At 43.0% G+C, this 17702-nt stretch overlaps 1 protein-coding gene and 1 long non-coding RNA gene across 3 annotated transcripts in view; one reads left to right on the top strand and one right to left on the bottom strand.

Moving 5' to 3' along the window:
* Positions 1 to 17702, top strand: part of PLPPR3 (phospholipid phosphatase related 3) — a 381927-nt gene that overhangs the window by 254432 nt on the left and 109793 nt on the right. The window lies entirely within an intron of this gene.
* Positions 7938 to 15778, bottom strand: LOC141048047 (uncharacterized). Its single transcript, XR_012219950.1, has 2 exons — positions 15592 to 15778; positions 7938 to 10136 (listed from the first exon to the last, which is right to left on the bottom strand). It is a non-coding gene; the product is annotated as an uncharacterized lncRNA (long non-coding RNA).

Below are 17702 nucleotides of genomic sequence, written 5' to 3'. Positions count from 1 at the left end.
ACATACATGCTACATACATACTACATATATACTACATGCATGCAACATACATACTACATATATACCACATGCATGCAAATTTCCCACGCAGCTTTTGCCATAAAGTGAGACTAGGGACTTTTTTTTTTACAGTGGCGGAGGAATACAGTGCGGAAGGATACCTACCTCCCGTCATTGGATTCCTGGAGCCCGTAGAGAATGGTAGCATCAGCTGATGCTGCTGTTCTCCACGCAAGATCGTCAAGGGACACTCATGGACTTCTGTGGATCAGGGGTAAGTATATTGGTGGTTTGTTATTTTAATATTTATTCCACAGATGGCAATGGCTTCGGGGAACAAAGTGACAAGTGTTGGTGAGTATGTACTCTATGTTATATATACTGTATGTCTATATGTATGTATTGTATGAATGTATTGTATGTAGTATGTATGTTGTATGCATGTATTATATATGTAGTATATATGTAGTATGCATGTTGCATGCATGTGGTATATATGTAGTATGTATGTATGTTGCATGCATAAAAAAAAACAAAAAAAAAACAAATCTGAACTGAGAAAAGTAAGTAAATGTGTATGCACAATGTAAGTGCATATTAACACATGACCATTAACCAGAGAAAACAAAACAAAAAACACAAATATCCTGAACTAAAAAGTAAAAAATATACTGCAAATATGCATAAAGGTAATAATAATAATAATAATAATAATAATAATAATAAGGGTATTTAGTAAACATAATTTTGATCAAAATAATGTAAAAGCCATCCCGCCACGTCACGGCAACCCTTGTGGGACAGTCCCTACTCTAGTATTTAGAACCTTTTCACTTGCCAAGTGGCGTAAATGTGAATAAGGGTCGAGCGGCTGAACCACTTGTAACAGCTTAGGCCAGACTGGATGTCTTTCTCAGCTCAGAAAGAGGGCGGTCACACCCATATATGCACTGAATGCACAATGAAATGAACAAAAAACAAATCTGAACTGAGAAAAGTAAGTTAATGTGTATGCACAATGTAAGTGCATATTAACACATGACCATTAACCAGAGAAAACAAAACAAAAAACACAAATATCCTGAACTAAAAAGTAAAAAATATACTGCAAATATGCATAAAGGTAATAATAATAATAATAATAATAATAATAATGGTATTTAGTAAACATAATTTTGATCAAAATAATGTTTACTAAATACCCTTATTATTATTATTATTATTATTATTATTATTATTACCTTTATGCATATTTGCAGTATATGTTGCATGCATGTAGTATATATGTAGTATGCATGTTGCATGCATGTAGTATATAGAATCATAGAATCATAGAATCATAGAATCGTAGAGTTGGAAGGGACCTCCTGGGCCATCTGGTCCAACCCCCTGCTCAAAGCAGGATTCGCTAAATCATCCCAGTTAGATGTCTGTCCAGCCTCTGTTTATATGTTGTATATATGTATGTTGCATGCATGTAGTATATATGTTGTATATATGTATGTTGCATGCATGTGGTATATATGTAGTATGCATGTAGTATATATGTGGTATATATGTAGCATGTATGTATGTTGCATGCATGTAGTATATATGTAGTATGCATGTTGCATGCATGTAGTATATATGCAGTATATATGTTGCATGTAGTATATATGTATGTTGCATGCATGTAGTATATATGTGGTATATATGTAGTATGCATGTTGCATGCATGTAGTATATATGTTGTATATATGTATGTTGCATGCATGTGGTATATATATGTAGTATGCATGTAGTATATATGTAGTATGTATGTATGTTGCATGCATGTAGTATATATGTAGTATGTATGTTGCATGTAGTATATATGTAGTATATATGTATGTTGCATGCATGTAGTATATATGTAGTATTTATGTTGCATGTAGTATATCTGTTGTATATATGTATGTTGCATGCATGTAGTTTATATGTATGTTGCATGCATGTGGTATATATGTAGTATGCATGTAGTATATATGTGGTATATATGTAGTATGCATGTTGCATGCATGTGGTATATATGTAGTATGTATGTTGCATGCATGTAGTATATATGTTGTATGCATGTAGTATATATGTAGTATATATGTATGCTGCATGCATGTAGTATATATGTGGTATATATGTAGTATGCATGTTGCATACATGTAGTATATATGTTGTATGTATGTATGTTGCATGCATGTAGTATATATGTGGTATATATTTAGTATGCATGTTGCATGCATGTAGTATATATGTTGTATATATGTATGTTGCATGCTTGTGGTATATATGTAGTATGCATGTAGTATATATGTAGTATGTATGTAGTATGTATGTTGCATGCATGTACTATATATGTAGTATGTATGTTGCATGTAGTATATATGTAGTATATATGTATGTTGCATGCATGTAGTATATATGTAGTATATATGTAGTATGTATGTTGCATGTAGTATATATGTTGTATATATGTATGTTGCATGCATGTGGTATATATGTATGTTGCATGTAGTATATATGTGGTATATATGTATGTTGCATGCATGTAGTATATATGTGGTATATATGTAGTATGTATGTTGCATGCATGTGGTATATATGTAGTATGTATGTATGTTGCATGCATGTAGTATATATGTAGTATGCATGTTGCATGCATGTAGTATATATGTTGTGTGTATGTATGTTGCATGCATGTAGTATATATGTAGTATGTATGTAGTATGTATGTTGCATGCATGTGGTAAATATGTAGTATCCATGTAGTATATATGTGGTATATATGTATGTTGCATGCATGTAGTATATATGTAGTATATATGTAGTATGCATGTTGCATGCATGTAGTATATATGTGGTATATATGTATGTTGCATGCATGTAGTATATATGTAGTATGTATGTAGTATGTATGTTGCATGCATGTGGTATATATGTAGTATGCATGTAGTATATATGTGGTATATATGTATGTTGCATGCATGTAGTGTATATGTTGTGTGTATGTATGTTGCATGCATGTAGTATATATGTTGTGTGTATGTATGTTGCATGCATGTAGTATATATGTAGCATGTATGTAGTATGTATGTTGCATGCATGTGGTATATATGTCGTATGTATGTATGTTGCATGCATGTAGTATATGTGTTGTGTGTATGCATGTTGCATGCATGTAGTATATATGTAGCATCTATGTAATATGTATGTAGCATGTAGTATGTATGTTGTATGAATGTAGTATATATGTAGTATGTATGTCGTATGTAGTATGCATGTTGTATGAATGTTGTATATATGTAGTATGTATGTAGTATTTAATTTTTTTTAATTTTTTTTTTTTACATTCAACACATTAGCCGGATGATGGGACTACTACTGTCCCATCATTGGCTAATGTGTCAATCACCGTCATGGTAGCAGGCATCGCCCGATGGGACTTGTAGTCCCATCGGACAATGCCTGCACAGACCCCCGCAGCCTGCACAGACCCCCGGACAGTCGGCACAGATCACTGGCAGGCCGGCACAACCCCCCGGCAGGCCGGTACAGACCCCCGGCAGTCCGCACAGACCCCCGGGCAGTCAGCACAGACCCCCGGCAGGCCAGCACAGACCCCCGGCAGGCCGGTACAGACCCCCGGGCAGGCCGGTACAGACCCCCGGGCAGTCGGCACAGACCCCCCGGAAGGCCAAAACTGACGGTGCATCATGATGCGCACAGACCGCGCATCATGATGACGTCATTTCGGCAGCCAATCAGAGCCACAACAGTGACTCATTGCATTATGGGAACTTCCGATTCCGATATCCGATATTGAAAAAATATCGGTACTCGGTATCAGAATTCCGATACAGCGAATATCGGCTGATACCCGATATTTGCAGTATCGGAATGCTCAACACTAGTCACGACTCATTCATTCAGAAACTATAATCATCATAAGCACACTGAACATATGAATACTAATGGTCCTGCAGCAGACACCGGAGGAATAGAAGTTGTCACTGCTTTATTCTCACACCAGACTTGGGGCACAACAGCAACGATAGTGAGCCGGGACTAGGTAGTAAGGAGTCCCCGAAGCAGGCTACAGCTGTCTGCCGTACAAGTAGAATTCTTAGGAACATCTGACAGGAGGAACTCCAGTGTAACTCAGTACTGTGAGTACTTCACTAAAGGCGCTAAGAGGGAGACGCTCAGAAAAGGCACATATGTTGGCGGAGTGTTGGAAAGGAGTACTTCATCTTGCCTGGAAGTTGTCTGAGCTCCTGACCCGGAGGACACGGCACGGATGCGGGCACCTGTACCACAACAGACTGAGTAAAGCTTTGGAACTACATGCCCTGGTGTCCTCCACCTATTCCTGCGTCAACCTGCCCGGCACTGCTACATCTCCTGCGCCCGACACTACATCATCTAAGTGTCACTTCACCTACTATGCCCTGGGACTACAGCCTTGCCTGTGGAGTGCTATAACATCCTTGCTGCACCACACCATCTGTCCCAGAGGATCTGTCTGCAGCTTCGGCTCAATATCTTCATTGCCGAACACCACAGGTGGCGTCACGACTCATTCATTCATAAACTCTAATCATCACAAGCACACTGAACATTCCCCCCCTTTTACAATGGGCGCCCAGGGCCACGGGCCGGGTCCCAGCTGCCATGATATCTCCCATTGAAGCTCATCGGGCCCGTTACTGAGTACCCCGCTGCCCTGGGAGGGCGACCCACTTATGTTTGGCACCTTCGAGGAAGTGGCGCCATTCCTTGAAGGCCCATTTGATTGCCAATCATTCCCGATTACCTATATCATGATTCCTCTCAGTGGAAGAGAATTTTCAGGAAAAGAAGGCACATGGACGAAGTTGAGTGAGGGATGCAGTGCCTTGCGATAGCACTACTCCTACTCCAACTTCAGAGGCATCAACCTCTACAATAAAGGGGCGGTCCGGATCAGGCTGAACCAATATCGGGTTAGAGGAGAAGCATTCCTTTAATACAGAAAATGCATGAAGTGCTTCAGGCTTCCAGTTAACCACATCTGCCCCTTTCCGAGTCAAATCAGTGAGTGGTTTGGCTATCTCAGAAAAACCTTTAATGAATTTACGATAATAGTTGGTAAAACCTAGAAATCGCTGCAGCGCCTTTAGAGACTTGGGTTGTACCCATTCCTTAATGGGTTGCATCTTAGCAGAATCCATGCGAAACCCTTTAGCTGACACAATGTATCCCAGAAACTGTACCTCCTCAGCCATGAAAACACATTTCTCTAGTTTGGAGAATAAAGAATGCTCTCTAAGTCTCTGGAGGACAGAACAGACATGTTGGACGTGCGTCATAAGGTCAGCAGAATAAATCAGGATGTCATCCAAATAAACGACTACATATACCCCACAGATGTCTCTGAAGATATCGTTCACAAAATTCTGAAACACTGCAGGTGCATTACTGAGCCCGAACGGCATTAAGAGGTACTCAAAGTGGCCAAGGGGTGTGTTAAATGCAGTCTTCCACTCATCTCCCTTTCTTATACGAACAAGTTTATATGCTCCTCAGAGGTCAAGCTTAGTAAACCAACGGGCTCCCAACAGCTGATAAAAAGATTAGGTATGAGTGGAAGCGGATACTGGTTTTTCACAGTGATTGTGTTTAACTCACGGTAATCAATGCTAGGTCTGAGACCACCATCTTTCTTTTCCACAGAAAAGAACCTGGCCCCAACTGGTGAGATGGATGGTCTAATAAACCCTTTTTGTAAACTGTCTGCTATGTAGTTTTTCATGGCCTGATGCTCTGGACAAGAGAGATTAAATATTCTCCCCTTTGAGAGATAAGAATCCGATATTAAGTCTATGGGGAAATTGTACTCTCTGTGAGGGGGTAATTTCTCTGATTCTAATATAGAAAAGACATCCTCATAATCCCTGAAAGCATAAGGTACAAAGGGAGGTTTGACTTTAACTTGGTTCACTAATAGCGTTGTCCTGACACTTTGGGCTCCAGTGCACGATATCACCCAAGTGCCAGTCAATGACTGGATTATGTTTGCGTAACCATGGTATACCCAGAATAACTGCGGATGATAAATTATCGAAAAAAAAATGACACATGTTCAGCATGTAATGATCCCACTGACATTGATACTTCCTCAGTGACAAACTCCACTCCACCCTGGACAATAGATGTGCCATTAATCGCAGTGGTTTTAATGGGGGCATTAGGCTGGGTTCACACTGCGTTAGGGGGCAATGCGCTGACAGATCCGTTACATAGCGGCACTAACGCTATGTAACGGATCCGTTAACGCACCCATTGCCCGCAATGATACTAACGCATACTAACGCATGCCAAAATCGGCATGCATTAGAAAGTATGCGTTAATTCATGATGCACCCTCGAACGCTGCTTGCAGCGTTTTTGGGTGCATTGCAGTAACGCACAGCAAACGGACACGTTCGCTGTGCATAGAACTGTATAGGCTAACGCTAGGTAGCGCATGATACCTGAGCGCTACCTAGCATTAACGCATACCGTTAGCGCTAGGTCACTAAAGATGTGAAAAATGACATCAGCGTTAGCGCATCCGTTAAACGGATGCCCTAACGCAATGTGAACCTAGCCTTAAGCCTTAGTAGTGGTAAGCGATTCCTTGCTACCAGGAAATCTATGAAGTTCCCTTCAGAACCACTATCTACATAAGCCTCAAAACACACAGATTTCTATTTCCTAAGGTAGGACAAAGAAATAGGTTAAAAGACTTTGACCGTATCAGCGGGCAATACCTGGGCACCTGGGCAGGCATGACCAGAACTACCCAAGTGCTGAAGTCCCGGGAGTGAAGACTTCAGACGTCCAGCGTTTTCCTAGAGGTCTCCAGACTGTGGCTTGGGCAGCATGTTAGTGCAAGATGATGGGAGTGATCCTCCGCAGGGCTGCGCAATGAAGCAGGTAACAGGTGCTTTAGCCACAGAATCAATTTAGAAAAAGAGAGGCAGGAGAAAAAAAAATTCAGGGAAAAAGTAAGGTAATGCTTTTGTATATATCCTGGATACATACAAAAATGATTTTGGGCCTGATATAATGTGACGTCTGTCAGTTGCGAGTCTGAGCTGCACGTAAGACAGCACCCCGAGAAATCCCAAGACCCTTTACCCCCATACAGGGATCTGGAATTACAGCGGAGCCCAAGAGGTAGCTGCCTATGGGAGCAGCAGACTGGAGCAGGACGGTCGCCAGGAAGGGACTAAAAATCGGGACCGAAAGTGTAGTCAGGAGTCAAAGGTCAGAAATCGGGAGAGCAGCAGAGGTACAAAAATCGGCAGGCTGAAGCAGAGTCAAATTCCAGGCTAAGGTCAGAGTCAAAAACCGGGCGAGCAGCAGAGGTACAAAATCAGCAGGCTGTAGCAGAGTAAAAAATCCAGGCTAAGGTCAGAGTCAAAAACCGGGCGAGCAGCAGAGGTACAAAATCGGCAGGCTGTAGCAGAGTAAAAAATCCAGGCAAAGGTCAGAGTCAAAAGTAGCAATTTAAACACTAGATCACTGGGGAAACCAAGACTATATCTGCCGGCCTGCAGGAGATGCTCCAATGTATTTGAAGGATACGGCTATCCCTCACAGGCTCACAGCCTGATGACCTAATCTGGACCGCCCCCAGAACCAGGCCAGATGGTGATGCACCAACTCATTCACCTCTGACAGAAGAGCGAAGCCTGCGCCCACCAGACGCCTGCGCAGGGACCCCTTCTCTGTCACCACCATCACCCATAGGAGAAACACGGCAATGCCCAACGACAGAGGTGTCGTAGCTGCTTTTGTTCTGACCAAGCGTCAGCTGTCCAGATCACCAATGAGTCCGAATCGTGAGGTTTTTCGCCCTTTCTGTTCACAAGCGCTTGGAGACAAAGTGACACACACACTGGTCGTGGCTAAATCACTTTATCTGCCGTAATGAAATATAAGACATGTTTTTATACCATTTACAACAATATGTGACTCTGGAGCTCATTTGGCCCCCACCATCACCTCAGGGTCGTATGTACCTTGTTTACAATATACCCAGAACACGTTGTTGAGAACAAATATGATAACAAGTATAGTTTCCTTGAAGACAGAGACTACTAGTCTACATAAGAATAATTCTAGCAATAATAAGGCAAAAGGCAATTGAAGTCTTAAAGGCATTTAAAGGGATATAAAAGCAAACCATTAACTCTTCTATATCAATTTCCCCCTTTTGTAAATGGTATAACCTTTGCCACAGGGTCAGGTGATGTCCACAAAGGAGCTACTGTCTCATGGGTCTAGTACCCATAAGGGGGCTTCCTACCTGCTTCGCCCATCCACCCTCAGTGTGGACACTCACCTTCCCCATCAGCAATGGCTACCTGGGGTCTATGATACACTACAGAAGGTTCAGCCTTAGATTTTTTTTCCACACATACATTATTCAGTAGCTTAAGTAATACATATATTAGCGCTTTTACGGCTACATAAAACAATAAGCAAAACAACAAAATTTGCATACAAGTCTGCAAAATGCCAAAAATCCATCCTGCTAAGCCATTAAACCAATTTGCTGGATTTAGGAAAGAGAATGTGTTACCTCACCAGGAGTATCTGTTTGCACTGTGTTGCTTTAACCATTGGTCTCTACGTTCACCTATTTTGTCTATACCGGCCCTGATCTGGAGATTGCCAGCAGGGTCGATATAATTACAACAGGTGGGACCAATTATCTGACACATTCCTCCTTCTTTTGCTGTCAGGTAATCTAGTACTCTAGTATGTTGGTTAGTAACTATGATTAATTGTCTCTGTATTGTATTAGTCTCATTTAGAACTTCAAGAATCTGGAAAATCTGATCGTCCAGCTAGTCGGTACCTTCCACTAATTTATCCCACAGTTGTGTTATGAAGGGGTATATTAGCATACTACTGAATATTTTGTTATCCCCATCTCTACTAGATGCGGCCTACCATTTGGCCGGGGCTTATTGTCTGCAGCCCGTCTATACAAAGTATGAATTGGGACTGCTGCTGTGTCTATTTTACTATGAGGAACTATGAAAGTGGCTGGTGTCAGTTTAGCAAGAGTGCAGACCCCTCTTATGTCTGGCCTTCCCACCTGTAGGCTCGATATCCGCAAACCAAGAATACTCCTTCAGGGAGAACTCAAACGTGACCAGGGGTCTGTATACATTGGTATAAACTCAAAAGTCCTGACCTACTGCAGGCTTATGGGCACACCAAGTATTATTCATTGGTTTTCCCCTTATACCAGATGTACATTTACCCCTTTCTTTCCTTATTATTTTACCCGTAGATGCTCTACAGCCTTCAATACCATCCTGGTACATCGTCTTATTAACCTGTGTTTGATCATGAGTGTATATGCGGAAGCAATTATTGTCCTCACCACAGGTGTCTGCTCCAGTGTGTTGAAGACTGAACCACCGTCCATCATTGGGAATAGGGTCTGAGTGAAGGATTTCAGTCCTCCTCCTGGCGACCATATTTCCGACATCTGAATCATATTCCCGCCACCATATTTGTACCTTTAGGCCGCGTTATATTAAACTGAAACCAGGGATTAGCGGCCCATTCGATTATAGCCAATGAGGCAGATATATCACGGGGCACACCTAGATTGAGTCCAAGTCTCATTGTGTATGCAGTGTGGGGTTAACACCTCCCATGTCTCCAGAGGTAAGGCTAAGAACGGCATAGTCCTCGCGGATACAGGGCTGTGTGTACAGATCCAACAGTCTTTTGGTTTCTGTCCTTCCATGTCCTTTATAAGAAGAGCATGATGCCGAATAAGTTTGTTGTCCCAATCAGCATTTAAGAGTTTGTCCTGTGTCTCTGTAGAGTGCAGTAACCCTGTCACTGCCAGCAAGGTGATGAGGAGAACAGTCATTCTGCTGTTGACAGGACCTTCTTGCAGTGACTGGCGTGGATCCAGGTGGACTTTCCCTCAAGTTTTACTGAAGTGGATGTGGTCAGCTGGACTTGGAAGGGGCCGTCAAATCGTGGGTCCCGGATCCTTCTCACGTGTCTGCGTATAACCACCCAATCACCTGGATTCAGCTGATGCACATCTGCACTGGCATTAGGATCTGGAATGTATGAGAACACATGTTTATGCACCACATTAAGTCTTTCCTGCTAGGCCTGGACATACAACCGTGTTGCATTTGTAGCACCTGTGGGAAGTACAGACCAGTCTTTGGTGCACTACCAAACAGGACTTCAAAGGGAGACAAGCCTGTCTTTCTATTTGGAGTGTGTCTAACTGAAAATAGTGCAAGAGGCAAGCACTCTACTCAGCTCTTTCCTGTGTCTGCCATGGCCTTTTGAATTTTCAGTTCAAGTGTCCCATTTAGTCTTTCCACTTTCCCACTACTTTGTGGCCTATATGGTGTATGAAATGTTTGCTGTATACCCGAGGCCTGCATGACTTCCCTCATTATTTCTCCCGTGAAGTGTGTACCCCTATCTGCTTCTGTGGCTTCTGGGACACCATACCTGCAGATCAGTTCTTTCATCAGTTTGTCTGTAGTCATTTTAGCATTTGCACATTTTACCGGATAGGCTTCCGGCCAACCAGAGAAGAGATCTACACATACTAGGATATTTGCATACACTCCTACCTTGGTCGCTGTATGTCGTCAATCTGCAGTCTCTGAAACGGGTAGAGAGGCCTAGATGTCGCTTTCTTAGGGACTTTTACTGTTTTACCTGGGTTTTGCTGTGCACAGATGAGGCATGATTGTACAAGTTTCGCTGCGTAACTGAAACCAGGAGCGATCCAGAAGGCATCTACCATGGCACACATGTGACTTTTTGAGGTGTGAGTGGGGCCATGAGCGGCTTGCGCCATGATTGGGAACAGGGACTTTGGTGGGCACAATTTATCCTTATTCTCCCATACTCCATTTGAGTTCAGCTCAGCTCCCAGTCTCCCCCGGTGTACCTTCTCTGTTTGGGCAGCCTTTTGCCGGAGGGATTTCAGGACATCTAGACCCAATGTGGCTGGAATACGCTGACTCCCCGCCACCGTCCACTGCTCTCTCTAGGCCGCCTTGTGCTATTTTAGCATCCTCGTTCGCCCTTCTATTGTCCTCTACCTCCACGGAGTCACCTTTGTGTGTGCTTTTACCTTGACAATGCCAACCTGGACTGGTAACATCCATGCCTCCATCAATTGTTTCACCAGCTCTGCATTTTTAATGGGCTTCGAATCTGTGAAAATATTAGCGACTTTACCTGCAGCGGCTCTACACGCCTCAGTGAGTGCCTTCAACTCTGCCTCCTGCGCCGACATGTGAGGAGAGAGTGGTTCCGCTCGGATTACCTCATGTGAGGATACTACTGCATATCCAGTGTAGAATCTGGGGCCATCTACAAAAAAGAAACTCAAAGTCTGCATTAGGAACAGGTTTTTCATGAACGTGTGCAAACCCAACTGTCTCCTGACTCATCAGTTCTTATGCAGACATGTTCATGCGTCATGTCACAGTATCCTTCCTCACTCACTAATACGGTCACCAATTCCCCCTTTTCTGAATCCACAGGCAGGAGGGTGGCTGGATTCAGAACGTTACATCTTTTGAGGGTGACATACTCAGGAATTAGTAGAGCACACTCAAGTCGGAGCTGTCTGGCCATAGACATGTTTTGGTTGAACTTGTACGAGTATGGCATGGATGTCATATGGGGAATAGATTGTCAAAAGAAACGTCAGTGTGATCTCACATGCCTTTCCTAGTAGTAGTGCAGCTGCTCCTACCGCACAGACACAATCAATTGTATTTTGTGTGAGGTCCCGGGTCTGATGACAAGCGGTCATAAAGTGGTTGGAATATTTGTGAAGCGGACCTTATCCAAGGCCTACTGTAGGTCACTAAACCTAGGAAAGTGCATAGATGCTGATGTGACCTGGGTAGAGGGAGATCTTGAATTGCCTGTTTCCTGTCAGGTGTGTGGTACCTTCGGCAATACAATGTCCCAACAAATATCACCTTTTGTTTGTAATACTGTAATTTGTCACGTGAGACCTTGCAACCCTTCGGGTCATCCACGTACTGTAATAGTACAATCAGCGGATGAGGTGATTGACACTACTCAAGGATCCCTGCCATTGCTGCTGAATAGATGGCAGGGGATTTCTTTCCCCCTTTGTGGGAGGACTGTCCAACAATATTGTTCACTTCTATGAGTAAAGGAGAAAGATACTGACAGTCAGGGTGCAGGGGTACAGAGACGAATGCACCTGCTAAATCAATGACTGTGAAACAATCTGACATTACTGGGATCTGTGACAGTATTGTGTGTGTGTGTTAGGGACGATTGAGGTCACACTCACTGTATCATCATTAATAGCCCTTAAGTCATGAACCTTTCTGTAAGTGTCAGCAAACCCTTGAGTCCTTTTTTTCCTAATGGGATACAAAGAGGTGTCACAGGGGGAAGATCTTTGCAGTCCGGGGGGGGGTTTCTTTGCACCAGAACCCCTGCCTTAACATACTCTCTAATATCTCTGCTCGGGGTAATTGATTTGGCTAGGCTCAAGGGGTATTGCTTAAAACAATTCAATCATGACAGGGGGAATGGGCAACCGACCCATATCATTTTTCCCCCCTTGCCCAAACAGTGTCTGGCACCTGTCCCATTTCCTCATCCTCAGGCATTTTGGTGTCAGGTGTTAGTTTCACCGCTTTTGTCATATACACCATTGCCGCAATCTTACGCAAATGTTTATCTGAGAGGGGACTTGTGACTGTAATACCCTCAGGAGAGTACTGTATGATGTCCGGGATCGCACTCAGCACATCTGCTCCCAGTAAATTCATAGGGGTATTGTCACTAACAATAAGTTTTGTAAGTACCACAATTCCAGCACCTCACTGTTTCTAGGTCCTTAGGTCCCTTATTACGTCTCCACTTTTTTCCTTGTGCTCCAGCATACAAGACAGGTCGTCTTATTGTCCTTGTTTGCTCAACTTCTTTAGCTACCTTAAGGAGGTCTTTTCGGATCTACATATCTCCATTCAGGTCTGGCTGCCTGTACTGCGTCTCGTAAGTCTTTGTTCATACCGTCAATGAATGCATTCACCAGTATTCTAACATCAAGTGGGTTTATGCAAATGTACCCCATGTCTGCCCATTTCAGCTGTAACTGTCCCAAGTACATCTCTACCCTCTCTCCTTTTTGCTGTGTCACATTAGTCAGGAGAACGGACTGCTCTGATTGTTTCACTATAGCCCATTGTTTTAGTGACTCACAGTACGTCTCCCCAGACAGTGCAGATTTATCATCCATGCCCCAAGCCTGATTCTTTGTCACATCTGTGTGTGTCTTAATTATATGTCCTAGTGCGTCACCTGCCTTAAACTCACCAAGCTCTCTAGGTCTGCCCAGGTACACTTATATGTCTGCTGTACTCCCTTTATGTGTCTGTAAAACGGGAATGGTTGGTCTTCAGGGTCAGGCAGCTGCTTCAGCAAAGCTAGCTGGTCAGAGGGGCTCCAGGGATAATACACCTGCATCTTTCTTATTCTAGTCACACTTCTAGGTCCTGATGGGGTTGGTCGTCTGATGTCTACTGTCAGCTTACTCCTCAAAGGTCAATGTCCCCACTACCCACTATCCACACTATTATGTCAGCTTCTTATAATCTTGTCTGGACAGGATCTAGTGCAACTCGCTTAGGTCAGTAGCACAGGTCACACAAGTAGCTATTCAGTCTGGGTTTGTCTGAGTCTGATCACAGTGTTTACAAGTCCATCTGTTTTGTCTGGGTCTCTGGTTACACTTTGTCAATCAAACATTCATAATACACCTTTCATACTGCTGCACATTCTCAAGCATCATTTATTCACTTGCTATTTTCTTCCCTTGTCTGTGCCTTTTTGTACATCCAAACATTCACACTCTGGTATTTTTGCCTTTTTCAATATTTGTCCAACCTACCTGTTTCACTGCTTCCTTTCTGCTCTGTCTTTTACAATTTGCATAGCTGTCTTGGATCTCATTGGGGGCACCGACTGTACACAGAAAAAGTTGCCATGGCTTCAACCTTTTTCTGCCGACAGCTCACCTTTCTTCTGAAATGCCCTCCCAGTGTGCCTGGACCTCTGTCTTACAGGCCACACTTAGCAAGTCAGAGAGAGCCTGCCAAGGTGTAGTGGGAAGGCTCCTTGCCTCTCACCCAGTAGACCTACAGGATGTAACGGGAAGGCTCTCTGCCTCTCACCCGTTAGATCAGCTGGCTAGAATAGGATCAGGCCTGAATCCTTCCAGCCCAGCTCCATGGATTGTTGTGGGAAGGCTATTTCAACTTTAGACAGCTCACCTTTCTTCTGAAATGCCCTTCTGTGTGTCTGGACGGACCTCTGTCTTACAGCCCACACATAGCAAGTCAGAGTGAGCCTGCCAAGGTATATCCACAGGGCTCCTCACCCTCGCCTCTCACCGACAACAAAAAACCCGCTGACTAAAGTAAGAAGGCCCAGGTTTGATAGGCCTCTGACCTACTTTATCAGCAGTACAGTCGGCTACCTCCTCTGTTGATACACAATTTGCTATACAAATCAATCACACAACTAGAAGCAGGTTCAAACACATTAATGACCAAACAATCACTTACACTTACAATTCCCTTCTAAATTAGGCACCATATTTTACTTTTAACTTCCAACTTCAATTAAGTACTGTTGCTTTAAAATGCACAAATCTTTCAGCGCGTACCTTACGGATAGAATTACAGAGAATTTTGAGCACAGCTCACACTCAGCAGAGATAAGAGCGAAGGGAGAAGAAAAACTGTGCAGCGCCATCCTTCCCCCCTCCCATCAGCATTCCGTAGTTCTTTAGACTTATCAAAATCAATTTCTTAAAAAAAAACTCAAAATCACGGGATTTCACTGTAAGAGCACATAACTGTATAATGAGATTAACCATGCCTTGCCCTTTTTCTGGCCAAATGCATTCAGGAAACTTTAAAATGTAATGCCACATATAACACGAGCTATATCATTACTCAATTCATTCAGTCTCAGATGTAGATTTGAAATATCTATAACGCATCTGTCCGGGATTCCACCACAACTAGAAAGGTAACAAATCTCTTGACACAAAAATGATGTGTGATGATTCATTTATACGTGCTCATTCACGGATTTTTTTTATACTCAATTACTCATCTCTCATCTTATTCAGAGGTTCTCATAGACATATATACAAGGATTCACACAGCCTGACTATCTTGCACTTTGGATTTGATTGACACTTTAACCTACAGCAGTGTCCACTGACACTCCGAGAACACCAAAGCCCACTTCTTAAACAACAAGAAACATTGAAAACCAGAGCAACCAAAAACCACAGCCTTATACAAATTTACTGGCAATCCAAAATAACCACTGCACAGAGTCTATCCCAGACTTTGTGCTACACAGTACACAACCAGTTAGTTTATTAGTATATTGCCAGAACAGTTTAACAGATAATACAGATGACAATTATTATCTTATTACTCTATTATTCAACTCTCATACAGACATACTCACCACTCACTGGTGATGTGGGTTCTTTTGAACCGTGCTGTTACAGTCTTACCCAGAGATATGTAGACATCCTTAGAAAGGTTGCAGATGCAGAATCAATGTAAGAATAAATGTTCTCACCTGCTGCAGCTGGATTCTGCATTTTCAACCTTCCAGGAAGCTCCCACATACGGATTCCGAATAGACTGGTTTCCACGGCCCCACGTTGGGTGCCAAAACTGTCGTAGCTGCTTTTGTTCTGACCAAGCGTCAGCTGTCCAGATCACCAGTGAGTCCGAATCGTGAGGTTTTTCGCCCTTTCTGTTCACAAGCGCTTGGAGACAAAGTGACACACACACTGGTCGTGGCTAAATCACTTTATCTGCCGTAATGAAATATAAGACATGTTTTTATACCATTTACAACAATATGTGACTCTGGAGCTCATTTGGCCCCCACCATCACCTCAGGGTCGTACGTACCTTGTTTACAATATACTCAGAACACGTTGTTGAGAACAAATATGATAACAAGTATAGTTTCCTTGAAGACAGAGACTACTAGTCTACATAAGAATAATTCTAGCAATAATAAGGCAAAAGGCAATTGACGTCTTAAAGGCATTTAAAGGGATATAAAAGCAAACCATTAACTCTTCTATATCAGAGGCATGCGTCAAAGGAGCGTGACCACATGAGGACATAGCCCTCCTGTCGCCGACACCACCAGTTGAAGGAGTCCGGCGCCTCCCAGCGGCCAAGGAAGGAACACCGGCCCCCGAATCCAACGGCGACGTGACAGTCCGGCGCCTCCCAGTGGCCAAGGCAGGAACACCAGCCGCCGAGTCCGACGGCAACGTGACAGTCTGGCGCCTCCCAGTGTCCGAGGCAGGAACATCAGCCCATGAGTCCGACGGCGACATGACACTGTCCCTCCATATACTTGTTACATTCCTGTGCTATTGGGGTCCACTTTCTTGATAACGCCCATTCTGGCAAGGATCTGACACTGCTGCTCTCAACTGCTTTACTATTCTTAAAAAACTTATTCAATTTTGCAAACATTTTTTATTCAAAACAATCCCACTTCTGACACCACTTTGTTTTGTAATGGATTCAAAGGATTGTAATGAATAAGAGAATGCTCACACAAGAATTGAAATTACTTAAATTAATTTACTTAATAAATGATAAGATTAAATAATAAACACTCTAAACAATAAATACATGTGCATCAAAACAAGCATTATTCATACATTACATTATTAAGGTAGAAATCTATGAGTCTCTGTGTCCATCTCTCTCTCGATCTCTGAATCTCTGTATCTCACATCTCCAATCTCTGCTCTATGTATTCCTCACTAGTATTCAGTCCCTTTTTATATATTAAAAAGCGTATATTAAAAGTTTTCTTAAAGCTTTTATCTCCCATGGTATGTGTCCCTGGAGACTTAACAATCCCAAATTAACATATATAGTATAAACATCTCCTAAGAAAGGTCTAATCAAGTAACTCTCACCTTTGAATGTCAAAGGTCCTTTTGTTAGACGATAAGTGTTAAGATTGTTAAGTTGACCATCTGGTTTTACATTTAATGACCTTTTGCTAAACCCTGAATGTAAGTGTATATTGTGGTGTAGTGACCACTGTGTCAATGTCCGAGGAGAGAGAATGAATGGCAGAGTCATGAATGACCATTATGTATCTCAAGGTGGGTGGCCTTGAGATGGAGACTGATGTGTGTGTTGATCAGCAGTGATACTGCTGAGGTGTTATGTCAATGTGTCAGGGAGACGTCTACAGGTATCTGGGGAGACGGGCGTGCCCAGTTACCTACAAACCCACCCAGGGGGTGTGTTTAAGAACACTATTCCAAAGTGTGTGTGAATCGTTCAAGGACCTGTGATGAGGACATAGCCATGTGACCCGCTGGGCGTGGCTACGGACCATATAAGGTGGCCAGGGTAGGTCACATGTGGTGAATGCAGGGACCTGGTTGGTCTGTTGTGAAAGGTCCCGCTGGGAGATGTGTCTCCTGGCTAACAGCATGTGGAGTGGCTTGTGTGTAATGGTAGCACGTGTCTGCGAGTCCCCAGAGGAGGGAGTGGATGTCTGCAGCATGGAGAAACAGCCAT

The sequence above is a fragment of the Dendrobates tinctorius genome, unplaced genomic scaffold (genome assembly GCF_039654945.1).
Source record: "Dendrobates tinctorius isolate UK_male_01 unplaced genomic scaffold, ASM3965494v1 ptg000132l, whole genome shotgun sequence".
NCBI classification, from domain to species: Eukaryota; Metazoa; Chordata; class Amphibia; order Anura; family Dendrobatidae; genus Dendrobates; species Dendrobates tinctorius.
This window is presented reverse-complemented; position numbering and strand designations above follow the sequence as displayed.